The 15,752-nt window shown below is 45.0% G+C and overlaps 1 pseudogene; it reads right to left on the reverse strand.

The window, feature by feature from the left end:
* Positions 1-14,671, reverse strand: part of LOC115191023 (vacuolar protein sorting-associated protein 8 homolog) — a 40,408-nt pseudogene extending 25,737 nt beyond the window's left edge.
* Between the last annotated feature and the right edge of the window lie 1,081 nt (positions 14,672-15,752).

A 15,752-nucleotide genomic window follows, 5' to 3' on the forward strand; every position in this document is an offset into this window, starting at 1 on the left:
CTCAAGCAAGGAGACCGATGACATCACAGGTTCTCTATTGCTCCTCAAGCAAGGAGTCCGATGACATCACAAGTTCTCTATTGCTCCTCAAGCACGGAGACCGATGACATCACAGGTTCTCTACTGCTCCTCAAGCAAGGAGACCGATGACATCACAGGTTCTCTACTGCTCCTCAAGCAAGGAGTCCGATGACATCACAGGTTCTCTACTGCTCCTCAAGCAAGGAGTCCGATGACATCACAGGTTCTCTACTGCTCCTCAAGCAAGGAGACCGATGACATCACAGGTTCTCTACTGCTCCTCAAGCAAGGAGTCCGATGACATCACAGGTTCTCTATTGCTCCTCAAGCAAGGAGACCGATGACATCACAGGTTCTCTACTGCTCCTCAAGCAAGGAGTCCGATGACATCACAGGTTCTCTACTGCTCCTCAAGCAAGGAGACCGATGACATCACAGGTTCTCTACTGCTCCTCAAGCACGGAGACCGGTGACATCACAAGGTCTCTACTGCTCCTGAAGCACGAAGACCGATGATGTCACAGATTCCTATCAGACTCATTGAAGTTTACAGTTGTCAAAAAAAAACACAATTTTGCTCAAAACATATGTTTTTACGGTTTAGTGTGTACACTTTACTGTATTTATACTTGGGATGTTGCTATTCAACAGGACAAGTTAAAACATCGCTGGTGGACATATTTAACTTGAATGTCGACAAAATATATGTGTACTTTCAAAAAAGTATGTGATGTTTTTTTTGTTGCATATTACCCACCATCCTTTTGTGCAGCTGAAGTTTTGATTTATAATATGATGCTCTTCATACTAAGCTCATTTTAATGTTATGTTCATTATATTAAGCTCATTTAAATGTTATGATGTTCATTATATTAAGCTCATTTAAATGTTATGATGTTCATTATATTAAGCTTATTTAAATGTTATGATGTTCATTTTCACACTGAATAATGTTTTATTTTATGTTAATTTATCACTGTAATGTGAACTAAAGTACAAAATGGCAGTTATCAAAGACGTTGCATGTAAAGCATAAACCCACTGAGAATATCAGTGGCATCAGACTGCCGGTAGGAAGTCCTCCCAGTGGGAGGCCGTTCCTTCTCGTTAGAACTAAATCCATACCTGCTGCATACCGACCCAGCAGAGACAAACCTACCGATTCTACCTATAGATCCCAATGCTCCTCAGTGGCCAGCAACTTAACTTTGAGCCAATCAGAGAGCACAAACCCCCACGTGGGGAGACCAACAAAAAAAGTGAATTTTGTCCATACAGATGAGCTAATCACACTTCATATGCAATGTAGGTTATGGGATGGTAGCTAGCTAAGTGCACAGACACAATGCACACAACACTAAATACTTCCACCAAGCTAGGTAACCACTAGTATTGACAATCTAATTAAAATCAATGGATTAGCTCGTTTCCATGAAACAGCTGCCTGTGTTAGCTGCCGAGTCAGTGCAGTGTCCTTAGCTAGCTAGCGAATATGCTCATGTTCGTTAGCTAGCTAAACATTTGGCTGTGGGCTGACACTGGTAGTCAGGGTCTACAGAGAGTGAATTAAAATGGTTATTTGTCATCTTGCTAGCTGTGGCCATCTAGCTATGGTTATCTAGCTGTGGCCATCTAGCTGTGGTTATCTAGCTGTAGTTATCTAGCTGTGTCCATCTGGCTAATAACAACAAGGGATTTCTACAAAATAGCAACATTAGCCTGGAATCTAGGCCATAAGCAATACGCACAGATACGTGTTGCCAAACAAGGCTACTGCCACCTTCTGGTTTGGAGTGTTTTAACAAGGCTACTGCCACCTTCTGGTTTGGAGTGTTTTAACAAGGCTACTGCCACCTTCTGGTTTGGAGTGTTTTAACAAGGCTACTGCCACCTTCTGGTTTGGAGTGTTTTAACAAGGCTACTGCCACCTTCTGGTTTGGAGTGTTTTAACAAGGCTACTGCCACCTTCTGGTTTGGAGTGTTTTAACAAGGCTATTGCCACCTTCTGGTTTGGAGTGTTTTAACAAGGCTATTGCCACCTTCTGGTTTGGAGTGTTTTAACAAGGCTACTGCCACCTTCTGGTTTAGAGTGTTTTAACAAGGCTACTGCCACCTTCTGGTTTAGAGTGTTTTAACAAGGCTACTGCCACCTTCTGGTTTGGAGTGTTTTAACAAGGCTACTGCCACCTTCTGGTTTAGAGTGTTTTAACAAGGCTACTGCCACCTTCTGGTTTGGAGTGTTTTAACAAGGCTACTGCCACCCTCTGGTTTGGAGTGTTTTAACAAGGCTACTGCCACCTTCTGGTTTGGAGTGTTTTAACAAGGCTACTGCCACCTTCTGGTTTGGAGTGTTTTAACAAGGCTACTGCCACCTTCTGGTTTGGAGTGTTTTAACAAGGCTACTGCCACCTTCTGGTTTGGAGTGTTTTAACAAGGCTACTGCCACCGTCTGGTTTGGAGTATTTTAACGTGACTGACCACTTCCAAAGACTTTGTTGTGTGAACACTAAAGAGACTGACTGCTGACGCTGTTCAGAGGTGCTAAGTACAGTCGGCAGGCAAACCTTCAACAACCATACCGCTGTGTCTGAACTTTGGGAGACAGAGACAGAGAGAAAGAGACACAGAGAGAAAGAGAGCGACATTGATAGAGACACAGAGAGAAAGAGAGAAAGAGACAGAGAGAAAGAGAGAGACATTACCTGTAGAATGTGCTGGATGATAGCAGGCAGGGGGATGAAGATACTCATACTGTTCAGGACCTTCATGGTGAGTTCCTTCAATACTGGGGGAGAAACACACACTTTAATATACGTCCGTCTGTCTGTCCGTCCGTCTGTGTGTGTGTGTGTGTGTGTATTCACCGTCTGATGTATGGCGTGTGTTCAGTCCCTTGAGCAGCTTCTGTGGTGACATCATAGCTTCTAGCAGAGGGAACCACAGCACCTGATGGAGAGGAGAGCTTATTATACACAGAGACACAGAGACACAGAGACACAGAGACACAGAGACACAGACAGACAGACAGACAGACAGACAGACAGACAGACAGACAGAAACACACACACAGACAGACACACACAGACAGACAAACAGACAGACAAACAGACAGACAAACAGACAGACACACACAGACAGACACACACACACAGACAGACAGACACACGCAGAAAGACACACACCCCTCTCTGTTCTTGGTTGAGACTCTGGGAGCTCCTGTGACACAGAGCGATGATGTCCCCCAATGACCCCTCCACTCTCTGCAGTGGACTCTCTTCCTCCCTCTCGGTCTCCCCCTCGTCTTCACTCATTTTCTCTGAGGTGACAAAGCTGAGTTTGTCCTTCAGCGTCTGAAAGAGAGAGGTACAAACATAAGTGCTTAAAGCCAGTCTCTAAGGGTTCCTGCAATATCAATTAATGTCACACATCCCTTGATTTCAAAGTACATGACTAATAAATCCATTTTTCCTTGTGTTATAATTGTGTTAGAAAGTAAATTAGGTTTAGATTCAAATGATGTTGTACCTTCAGCAGGACCTGGAAGGCTCCATGAGAATCCCCTTTCTTTTCCAACAGATAGGCTGTAGCTTCATGGAGCTGGTACTGTTCTGTTATCTAGTAGGGGGAGGAAGGGGGGAGGGGGAGAGGGAGGGAGAGAGAGAGAGAGAGAGAGAGAGGGAGGGAGGGAGAGAGAAAGAGAGAGGAAGAGAGAGAGAGAGAGAGAGGGGGAGAGAGAGAGAGAGGGAGGGAGAAAGAGAGAGAGAGAGAAAGAGAGAGGAAGAGAGAGAGGGAGAGAGAGAGGGAGAGCAACACAAGGAATTGAGAGACACTCCCTGTATGTTTGGGTCAGGGGAGTGTTTTCCTGGGTTTACTCACTACTGTCTGTCTGGGGTTAAATATTCACTCTATGAAATGGTATTGATTTGACCCCAGGACAATCAAGATTAAAGGTGAGACAACAGAATCTAAAGTAGATACACACACAGGTAGGTACATACACACAGCTATACTATAGTGTAGGGATGTTACCTGGATGGCCTCCTCTAGTCTGTAGTCCTGAGAGGCCTTGAGGAAGTCAGTGAGCTGCCGGGGAGAGAAGCGGCACAGCAAGCCGATGTGGAGCTCATGCAGGTCGGGGCTCAGTCTTAGGAGAGCCTGGGGATGAGGGCCTTCCCTGGAGGTAGCACAGGGGGAGATGAGAAACAGACAGTTGTGTGTCTCCAATAATATAATATATGTTGTGTTTATTAAACAGACCAGAGAGCACAGCCATTAGGATATTGATGTCTTCCGCCCACCCGCCCACCCATCCATCCATATATCCACCCAAACCACTGAGAAAACACTGTCCCATTCTTCCATGCTCCAACACAGTAACCAAGGATCTTACCTCTGGTCCAAAAGACACCTCAGGAACTGGAACACTAGGTGATCATCCTAGAGAGGGAGAGAGAGAGAGAGAGAGCGAGAGAGAGGTAGAGATAGCAGGAGAGAGCGAGGTAGAGATAGCAGGAGAGAGAGTGTTCATTTGATTGTTTATTTCACTTTTGTTTATTATCTATTTTACTTGCTTTAGCAATATAACATATATTTCCCATGTCAATAAAGCTTTGAATTGAAATTGACAGAGTAGAGATACACAACTAAGACAAAACAACCAAAGAAAACGGGTCACAACTCCTGCAGCTTTGTCGCACGCTGGTTCTGTACATAGTCAAGGGGAGGCTTCAAGGAGACTCTTACGGTAGGTACATCTATAGCTCATCTCTTGGCAGTAGTACTGTAGATGACTTTATCACTGACCTCAACCCAGAGTCTCTCAGTGTTCACAGTCAGACCACTGACACCCCTATCAGATCACAGCAAAATCACAGTCTACTTGAACAGAGCTTTGCTCAATCATGAGGCATCAAAGCCAAAGGAACTGAGCAATATTAAGAAATGCTATAGTTGGAAGGAAAGTAGTGCGGAAATCTACCAAAAAACAATTAGGCAACAAAAATTCAATCCCTTCTAGACAATTTCCTAGACAAAATGTTTCACTGTAATAGTGAAGGTGTAAACTTGCCAGTATAAAATCGAAACAGTATTTTTCACCTCTCAGCTTCCCCATCAAATCTAAAAACAATCACAAATGGTTTGATAAAGAATGCAAAAACCGAAGACAGAAATTGAGAAACCTGTCCAACCAAAAACATAGAGACCCAGAAAACCTGAGTCTAGTCCTTCACTATGGTGAATCACTAAAACAATACTGAAATACACTACGGAAAAAGAAGGAACAGCACGTCAGAAATCAGCTCAATGTTATTGAAGAATCCATAGATTCTAACCACTTCTGGGAAAACTGGAAACAAACAACATGAAGAGTTATCTATCCAAAACGGAGATGTATGGATAAACCACTTGTCCAATCCTTTTGGCTCTATGACAAAGAACAAACAGCAAAACATATTCATGATCAAATACAAATCTTAGAATCAACTATAAAATACTACCAAAACCCACTGGATTCTCCAATTACATTGAATGAACTACAGGACAAAATACAAACCCTCCAACCCAAAAAGGCCTGTGGGGTTGATGGCATCCTAAATGAAATGATACAATATACAGACCACAAATTCCAATTGGCTAAACTTAAACTATTTAACATCATCCTCAGCTCTGGCATCTTCCCCAATATTTGGAACCAAGGACTGATCACCCTGATCCACAGAAGTGGAGACAAATTTGACCCCAATAACTACCGTGGGATATGCGTCAACAGCAGCCTTGGGGAAATCCTCTGCATTAACTTCTTGGGGCTATGTGGGACGTTAGCGTGCCCCCCGTGGCGCACCCTATCAACAGCAGGTGCATTTCAAGAGCGGCAAATTTGAAACCAATTAAATGTCAAAATTCAGATTTCTCAAACATACAACTAACTTACAGCCTTTGAAAGATAAACATCTCCTTAATCTAACCACGTTTTCCGATTTCAAAAAGGTTTTACGGGGAAAGCATAAAGTTAGGTTATGTTAGGAGAGTACATTGAAAATAGCTGTGTGTAATGCATTGTCGATTCAAAGACAGGCGTCACCAAAACCATAAAATCAGCTAAAATTATGCACTAGAAATTGCACGATCTGAGAGACAAGGCCAGAAGGGCCTTCAATGTCATCAAAAGGAACAGAAAATGTGACATACATATTAGGATCTGGCTAAACTTCAGTTATAGAACCCATCGCCCTTCATGGTTGTGAGGTCTGGGGTCCGCTCACCAACCAAGAATTCACAAAAGACAAATTGAGACTGTTTGCAGAATTCTGCAAAAATATCCTCTGTGTACAACATAAAAAAACAAATAATGCATGCAGAGCAGAATTAGGCCGATACCAATTAACTTTCAAAATCCAGAAAAGAGCCATTCAATTTTCCAGCCACCTCAAAGGGAGCGATTCCCAAACACATTGGAAAGAATTAACAAAAAAACTGATCAGAATACCTGACCACTGTGACTGACCCAAAATGAAGGAAATCTTTAACTATGTACAGACTCAGTGAGCAGAGCCTTGCTATTGAGAAAGGCTGCCGTAGGCAGACCTGGCTCAAGAGAAGACAGGCAATGTGCACAAATTGAGCTGCACTTCCTAACTTCCTGCCAAACGTATGACCATATTAGAGACACATATTTCCCTCAGATTACAGACCCACAAAGAATTCGAAAACAAATCCAATTTTGATAAACTCCCATATCTACTGGGTGAAATACCACAGTGTGACATCACAGCAGCAAGATGTGTGACCTGTTGCCACAAGAAAAGGTCAACCAGTGAAGAACAAACACCATTGTAAATACAACCCATATTTATGTTTATTTATTTTCCCTTTTGTACATCGTTACACCACTGTATATATACACACATAATGACATTTGAAAAGTTTCTATTGCTTTTGTGAGTGTTATGTTTACTGTTCATTTTTACATTTTTATTTAACTTTTGTTTATTATCTATTTCTCTTGCTTTAGCAATGTAAACATACACTACCATTCAAACGTTTGGGGTCACTTAGAAATGTCCTTGTTTTTGAAAGAAAAGCAAATTTTTCGTCCATTAAAATAACATCAAATTGATCATAAATACAGAGTAGACATTGTTAATGTTGTAAATGACTATTGTAGCTGGAAACGGCTGATATTTAATGGAATATCTACATAGGCCCATTATCAGCAACCATAACTTCTGTGTTCCAATGGCACGTTGTGTTAGCTAATCCAAGTTTATCATTTTAAAAGACAGAGAAAACTGTCTCTAACCAGAATAGAAAGAGGAGTGGGAGGCCCCGGTGCACAACTGAGCAAGAGGACAAGTACATTAGTGTGTCTAGTTTGAAAAACAGATGCCTATCAAGTCCTCAAATGGCAGCTTCATTAAATAGTACCCACAAAACACCAGTCTCAACGTCAACAGTGGAGAGGCGACTCCGGGATGCTGGCCTTCTAGGCAGAGTTCCTCTGTCCAGTGTCTGTGTTCTTTTGCCCATCTTAATCTTTCCTTTTTATTGGCCAGTCTGAGATATGGCTTTTTCTTTGCAACTCTGCCTGGAATGCCAGCATCCTGGAGTCGCCTCTTCACTGTTGACGTTGAGGCTGGTGTTTTGTGGGTACCATTTAATGAAGCTGCCAGTTGAGGACTTGTGAGGCGTCTTTCTCAAACAAGACACTCTAATGTACTTGTCGTCTTGCGCAGTTGTGCACCGGGGCCTCCCACTCTTCTTTCTATTCTGGTTAGAGACAGTTTTCTCTGTTCTGTGAAGGGAGTAGTACACAGTGTTGTACGAGATCTTCAGTTTCTTGGCAATTTCTCGCATGGAATAGCCTTCCTTTCTCAGAACAAGAATAGACTGACGAGTTTCAGAAGAAAGTTATTTGTTTCTAGCCATTTTGAGCCTGTAATCGAACCCACAAATACTGATGCTCCCGATACTCAACTAGTCTAAAAAAGGTAGGTTTTTATTGCTTCTTTAATCAGAACAACAGTTTTCAGCTGTGCTAACATAATGATTAATTAGCGTTTTAAAATGATAAACTTGGTTGCTGATAATGGGCCTCTGTACACCTATGTAGATATTCCATTAAAAATCTGCCGTTTCCAGCTACAATAGTCATTTACAACATTAACAATGTCTACACTGTATTTCTGACCAATTTGATGTTGTTTTAATGGACAAAAAAATAGCTTTTCTTTCAAAAACAAGGACATTTCTAAGTGACCCCAAACTTTTGAACGGTAGTGTACGTTGCCCATGCCAATAAAGCCCTTTGGGGAGGGAGAGAGAGAGGGAGAGAGAGGGAGAGAGAGGGAGCGAGAGGGAGAGAGAACAAGAGTTCAATCCTGTAAGTCACTTTAGATAAAATGCTAAATGCCATAGATTATTGTGATTCTTATGAAGTGAAATGTTGTCAGCCCTACATGGTCAATAACAACACCTTTTACAGCAACCCATTAGATACACCTACACCTGTGTGTGCAGTTTGGAGCAATCACAAAGGGGTTTATTTTCTTCCATTGTCAGATCTTCCTGGAAACGCCCTTCACTCTCTACACAACAGAATCAGAGACATGAACACACACACAGCAGCATTCTCTCGGGAAGTAAACGACTCTTTACTAATCCAGGTTTTCAATTAGCACTTATCTCCCGTTCCTACGGCGATAACAGCCAGGCAATTACACGCTGCGCTGCAGATAAGGCTGATTCAGACAGTGGCGGGACTCTGTGGGTTTGTCACGAGAGACAAAGAGAGAGACACAGACAAAGAGAGAGAGAGACACACAGACTGACAGAGACCGAAAGAGAGAGAGACAAAGAGAGAGAAACAGAGAAAGCGAGACACAGACAGACAGAGAAAGCGAGAGACAGACAGACAGACAAACAGAGACACAGACAGACAGAGAGAGAAAGCGAGAGAGACAGACAGACAGAGAAAGCGAGACACAGACAGAGAAAGCGAGACAGACAGACAGACAGACAGAGAAAGCGAGACACAGACAGACAGACAGAGAAAGCGAGACACAGACAGACAGACAGACAGACAGAGAAAGCGAGACACAGACAGACAGACAGAGACAGAGAAAGCGAGACACAGACAGACAGAGAGAGAAAGCGGGGGGGGGGGGGGTGGACCCCCCCTCCGCTACACTGGCAACACTAAGGGGCATTGCACTAATAATGGTGCTGACGAGGAAACGTTCTCGCTGTTCTGTTCTTAGCGCCAGTCTGCACCTTCAAACTAAAACAATGGAACTAATAATGGCATAATGGCTTTCAAAATGCCAATGCTTATTTAGTTATGGATCCATAAGGAATTACTATGGGAATAAATATCAGTGAATTACAGAAATATCCTCCAATCCTCTATATGTGATTATTGGCGGAACCCATATTTATGTTTATTTATTTTTCCTTTTGTACTTCAACCATTTGCACATCATTACAACACTGTATATAGACATAATATGACATTTGAAATGTCTTTATTCTTTTGGAACTTCTGTGTGAATGTAATGTTTACTGTTTATTTTTATTGTTTATTTCACTTTTGTATATTATCTACTCCACTTGCTTTGGCAATGTTAACATATGTTTCCCATGCCAATAAAGCCCTTGAATTTAACTGAATTGAAACAAAGAAACAAAGAAAGAGAGATAGAGAGAGAGAGGCAGATAGAGAGAGAGAGGCAGATAGAGAGAGGCAGATAGAGAGAGGCAGATAGAGAGAGATTGAATGATGCCGTGACGGCCCTCTAGTCAGCTGACCTGTAGTCTGGTGATGATGGGTCGTACTTCCTCAGGGAAATGCATGGCCACCAGGTCAGCTGACTTGGCAGGGTCAAGGGTCACCAGCTCCGCAATGTGCAGCAGGGCCTTGTCCCAGACACAGTGTTTCTCCTCTGAGCTGTAGCCAGGCATGGACAGCAGGTTGTGGATGTAGTTAAAGATCTCTTCCTGTTGACATGTCAATAAGACCAGTGTGAACTTCATCCATACAAGCTTCAGAATCTACTGTCTACTGGCTTGGTACGCTGCACACTACCTTTCTCACAGGGTCTCTGAGGTAGCAGTCCAGAATCTTATCATGCAGATGCTTCTGCTCATACAGAAACTCACAGATCTGGTAGCTGAGAGGAGGGAGAGAGGAGGAGGGAGAGAAGAGGAGGGAGAGAAGAGGAGGAGGGAGAGAGAGAGGAGGAGGGAGAGAAGAGGAGGGAGAGAAGAGGAGGAGGGAGAGAGAGAGGAGGAGGGAGAGAAGAGGAGGGAGAGAAGAGGAGGGAGAGAAGAGGAGGGAGAGAGGAGAGAGAGGAGTAGGGAAAGAGGAGGAGGGAGAGAGGAGGGACAAGTTGGGACCAGGAGTTAATAGTGGTTGAATATAGTATAAATAGTATACAAGTATATTCATAGAGAGAGAGAGAAAAACAGAGAAAGAGAAACAGAGAGAGAGAGAGAGAAACAGAGAGAGAGGGAGAGCGAGAGGGGAGAGAAACAGAGAGAGGGAGAGAGAGAAACAGAGAGAGAGAGAGAGAGAAACAGAGAGAGAGAGAGAGAGAAACAGAGAGAGAGAGAGAGCGAGAGGGGAGAGAAACAGAGAGAGAGAGAGAGAAACAGAGAGAGAGAGAGAGAAACAGAGAGAGAGAGAGAGAAACAGAGAGAGAGAGAGAGAGAAACAGAGAGAGAGAGAGAGAAACAGAGAGAGAGAGAGAGCGAGAGGGGAGAGAAACAGAGAGAGAGAGCGAGCGAGAGGGGAGAGAAACAGAGAGAGAGAGAGAGGGGAGAGAAACAGAGAGAGAGAGAGAGAGAGGGGAGAGAAACAGAGAGAGAGAGAGAGGGTAGAGAAACAGAGAGAGGGAGAGAGAGAGGGGGAGAGAAACAGAGAGAGAAACAGAGAGAGAGAGAACGAGAGGGGAGAGAGAGAGAAACAGAGAGAGAGAGAGAGAGAGGGGAGAGAGAGAGAAACAGAGAGGGGGAGAGAGAGAGAGGGGGAGAGAGGGGAGAGCAACAGAGAGAGAGGGAGGATAATAGAGGATAACTCACAACTCTGCCTTCTCAGCCAGTCCCAGTAGTCGTCCCTCATCAAACTGGCCCACACCTCCCACCTGCAGCAGCTCCAACAGCACCTGGGAACCAATCACAGCCTCTACTGGATCACATGAGCTGACCAATCCACAGGCTACGCTCAGAAAAAGAGCCCTAGAGCAAATCTGAAATGGCACCCTATTCCCTAAATAGTGCACAACTTTAGTCCTGAGCCTTATAGTGTCAGAGTGTCTACCTGTTGTCTCTCTGTGTGTCTGGAGTCGTCGTCTGGACTACACAGGAACTCCAGAACCTGTGGAACAACGGAACCACAACACAAAACATAGGTCCAGGTTCTCCTACTGCCCAGTTTCAATACAACACAACACCGCTCCAGGTTCTCCTAACAACACAACACCGCTCCAGGTTCTCCTACTGCCCAGTTTCAATACAACGCAACACCGCTCCAGGTTCTCCTACTGCCCAGTTTCAATACAACACAACACCGCTCCAGGTTCTCCTACTGCCCAGTTTCAATACAACACAACACCGCTCCAGGTTCTCCTACTGCCCAGTTTCAATACAACACAACACCGCTCCAGGTTCTCCTACTGCCCAGTTTCAATACAACACAACACCGCTCCAGGTTCTCCTACTGCCCAGTTTCAATACAACACAACACCGCTCCAGGTTCTCCTACTGCCCAGTTTCAATACAACACAACACCGCTCCAGGTTCTCCTACTGCCCAGTTTCAATACAACACCGCTCTAGGTTCTCCTACTGCCCAGTTTCAATACAACACAACACCGCTCCAGGTTCTCCTACTGCCCAGTTTCAATACAACACAACACCGCTCCAGGTTCTCCTACTGCCCAGTTTCAATACAACAACACCGCTCCAGGTTCTCCTACTGCCCAGTTTCAATACAACACAACACCGCTCCAGGTTCTCCTACTGCCCAGTTTCAATACAACACAACACCGCTACAAGTTCTCCTACTGCCCAGTTTCAATACAACACAACACCGCTCCAGGTTCTCCTACTGCCCAGTTTCAATACAACGCAACACCGCTCCAGGTTCTCCTACTGCCCAGTATCAATACAACACAACACCGCTCCAGGTTCTCCTACTGCCAGTTTCAATACAACACAACACCGCTCCAGGTTCTCCTACTGCCCAGTTTCAATACAACACAACACCGCTCCAGGTTCTCCTACTGCCCAGTTTCAATACAACACAACACCGCTCCAGGTTCTCCTACTGCCCAGTTTCAATACAACACAACACCGCTCCAGGTTCTCCTACTGCCCAGTTTCAATACAACACCGCTCCAGGTTCTCCTACTGCCCAGTTTCAATACAACACAACACCGCTCCAGGTTCTCCTACTGCCCAGTTTCAATACAACACAACACCGCTCCAGGTTCTCCTACTGCCCAGTTTCAATACAACGCAACACCGCTCCAGGTTCTCCTACTGCCCAGTTTCAATACAACACAACACCGCTCCAGGTTCTCCTACTGCCCAGTTTCAATACAACACAACACCGCTCCAGGTTCTCCTACTGCCCAGTTTCAATACAACACAACACCGCTCCAGGTTCTCCTACTGCCCAGTTTCAATACAACACAACACCGCTCCAGGTTCTCCTACTGCCCAGTTTCAATACAACACAACACCGCTCCAGGTTCTCCTACTGCCCAGTTTCAATACAACACAACACCGCTCCAGGTTCTCCTACTGCCCAGTTTCAATACAACACAACACCGCTCCAGGTTCTCCTACTGCCCAGTTTCAATACAACAACACCGCTCCAGGTTCTCCTACTGCCCAGTTTCAATACAACACAACACCACTCCAGGTTCTCCTACTGCCCTGTTTCAATACAACACAACACCGCTCCAGGTTCTCCTACTGCCCAGTTTCAATACAACACAACACCGCTCCAGGTTCTCCTACTGCCCAGTTTCAATACAACACAACACCGCTCCAGGTTCTCCTACTGCCCAGTTTCAATACAACACAACACCGCTCCAGGTTCTCCTACTGCCCAGTTTCAATACAACACAACACCGCTCCAGGTTCTCCTACTGCCCAGTTTCAATACAACACAACACCGCTCCAGGTTCTCCTACTGCCCAGTTTCAATACAACACAACACCGCTCCAGGTTCTCCTACGGCCCAGTTTCAATACAACACAACACCGCTCCAGGTTCTCCTACGGCCCAGTTTCAATACAACACAACACCGCTCCAGGTTCTCCTACTGCCCAGTTTCAATACAACACAACACCGCTCCAGGTTCTCCTACTGCCCAGTTTCAATACAACACCGCTCCAGGTTCTCCTACTGCCCAGTTTCAATACAACACAACACCACTCCAGGTTCTCCTACTGCCCAGTTTCAATACAACACAACACCGCTCCAGGTTCTCCTACTGCCCAGTTTCAATACAACACAACACCGCTCCAGGTTCTCCTACTGCCCAGTTTCAATACAACGCAACACCGCTCCAGGTTCTCCTACTGCCCAGTTTCAATACAACACAACACCGCTCCAGGTTCTCCTACTGCCCAGTTTCAATACAACACAACACCGCTCCAGGTTCTCCTACTGCCCAGTTTCAATACAACACAACACCGCTCCAGGTTCTCCTACTGCCCAGTTTCAATACAACAACACCGCTCCAGGTTCTCCTACTGCCCAGTTTCAATACAACAACACCGCTCCAGGTTCTCCTACTGCCCAGTTTCAATAGAATACCACTCCAGTCAGTAATTCACACTACAGGAAGGCTTTATACTGAGAATATTGAATGACTAAGTGCATAAACACATCTATCCTCTTCCTGTGTGAAGCAGCTGTTTTCAGCCAGGTGCTAAGTGCCAACTCCTCGCTTGAGGCCCAATCAACATTCCCAGAGTAGAATCCTGTAGCTGGGTGGTGACGAAGGGGAATAAGTCCCTTAACATAGAACATAACACATCTATCCTCTTAACATAGAACATAACACATCTATCCTCTGAACATAACACATCTATCCTCTGAACATAACACATCTATCCTCTGAACATAATACATCTATCCTCTGAACATAACACATCTATCCTCTGAACATAACACATCTATCCTCTGAACATAACACATCTATCCTCTGAACATAACACATCTATCCTCTGAACATAACACATCTATCCTCTGAACATAACACATCTATCCTCTGAACATAACACATCTTATGATGAAAAACAACGGTTGCGTCTTTGTTACACTACGTCTCTCAGATTATTACTGAATCATATTTATGCAGGTTCCTAAGATGTTTAGTAACAGGCGTTGTGAGTAACTGCAATGACGATGACCTGGAACACGCCCATATCTCCTCAAGTCCAAACTCTATGTGGAATGGCTGGGGGTTCCCCAAGGACCTGTCTGTCTGAGAGACTTCCTGCTCTAAGTGGTCACCTGATCGAAGAGCTTCCTGTTGACGAAGAGTGTGTTGTCAGGTTTGGCCAGCTGGCGGGCCAGGAAGGTAAACAGACAGCCCACCTGAGAGGGAGTGAAGTCACTGTTCTCCACCATCACCTGGAAACAGACAGAGAGACAGGAATAGAACAGTTAGAGACGGGAGGAGAAAGGGAGACAGAGAGACAGGAACAGAACAGTTAGAGACGGGAGGAGAAAGGGAGACAGAGAGACAGGAACAGAACAGTTAGAGACGGGAGGAGAAAGGGAGACAGAGAGACAGGAACAGAACAGTTAGAGACGGGAGGAGAAAGGGAGACAGAGAGACAGGAACAGAACAGTTAGAGACGGGAGGAGAAAGGGAGACAGAGAGACAGGAACAGAACAGTTAGAGACGGGAGGAGAAAGGGAGACAGAGAGACAGGAACAGAACAGTTAGAGACGGGAGGAGAAAGGCAGACAGAGAGACAGGAACAGAACAGTTAGAGACGGGAGGAGAAAGGGAGACAGAGAGACAGGAACAGAACAGTTAGAGACGGGAGGAGAAAGGGAGACAGAGAGACAGGAACAGAACAGTTAGAGACGGGAGGAGAAAGGGAGACAGAGAGACAGGAATAGAACAGTTAGAGACGGGAGGAGAAAGGGAGACAGAGAGACAGGAATAGAACAGTTAGAGACGGGAGGAGAAAGGGAGACAGAGAGACAGGAACAGAACAGTTAGAGACGGGAGGAGAAAGGGAGACAGAGAGACAGGAACAGAACAGTTAGAGACGAGAGGAGAAAGGGAGACAGAGAGACAGGAACAGAACAGTTAGAGACGGGAGGAGAAAGGGAGACAGGAACAGAACAGTTAGAGACGGGAGGAGAAAGGGAGACAGGAACAGAACAGTTAGAGACGGGAGGAGAAAGGGAGACAGAGAGACAGGAACAGAACAGAAATCGGAAGAGATGGAGGGAGGGAGGGAGGGAGGGGAGGGAGGGAGAAAGAGAGAGAGGTGGACAGAGAGGGAGAGAGAACAGAGGTCAGAAGAGTTCAGTGAGAAAAAGAGTAAAGATTTACAAGACGTGAGAGGACAGACAGTTCTGACATTAAGAGGAAGAGGAGAGAGAGAGAACACTAGGAGAGAGAGAAGAGAGAGGAAGTTCAGTCAGAGAGATGGAGAGAGAGAGAGGAGAGAGAGGAAGTTCAGTCAGAGAGAGATGGAG

The sequence above is a fragment of the Salmo trutta genome, unplaced genomic scaffold (assembly GCF_901001165.1).
Source record: "Salmo trutta unplaced genomic scaffold, fSalTru1.1, whole genome shotgun sequence".
NCBI lineage: Eukaryota > Metazoa > Chordata > Actinopteri > Salmoniformes > Salmonidae > Salmo > Salmo trutta.